The following is a 521-nucleotide window of genomic DNA, read 5'->3' on the forward strand; positions in this document are numbered from 1 at the left end:
CGTGCTGAGGGGCCTCAGGGGATGAGGGGAGCCCGCGGCTCGGGGGGGCTCTGGGGATGAGGGGGTCAGGGGCTCCAAGGCTCAGGGGTTGCCACAGCCAAGGGGATTTCAGGGCCGGGGGCTTTGGGGCCAAGGGGGCCGAGGGCAGAACTCTGGGGCGGAGCGGGGCTTTAGGGCTGGCGCTGTGGGGCCAAGGGGGCTTGGGGTCTGAAGGGGCTCTGGGGCTGAGGGGACCCCATGGCTTGGGGTCTGAAGGGACTCTGGGGTTGAGGGGACCCCTGGCTTGGGGTCTGAAGGGACTCACGGGGACTCCAGGGCTTAGAGGGGCTCATGGCCGAGAGGGGCTCTGGTGCTGAGAAGCTTCAGGGCTGAGGAGTTGCCACAGCCAAGGGGGGCTTTAAGGTTGAGGTTATGGCTGAGGGGGCTCCAGGACTGAGGGGGGTCCATGGCTGAGGGGGACTCTGGGGCTGGGGTTGTGGCCAAGGGGGTTCTGGGGCTGAGGGGGCTCCCGGGGCGAGGGG

The sequence above is a fragment of the Corvus brachyrhynchos genome, unplaced genomic scaffold (genome assembly GCF_000691975.1).
Source record: "Corvus brachyrhynchos isolate BGI_N302 unplaced genomic scaffold, ASM69197v1 scaffold119, whole genome shotgun sequence".
In the NCBI taxonomy this organism is placed as follows: domain Eukaryota; kingdom Metazoa; phylum Chordata; class Aves; order Passeriformes; family Corvidae; genus Corvus; species Corvus brachyrhynchos.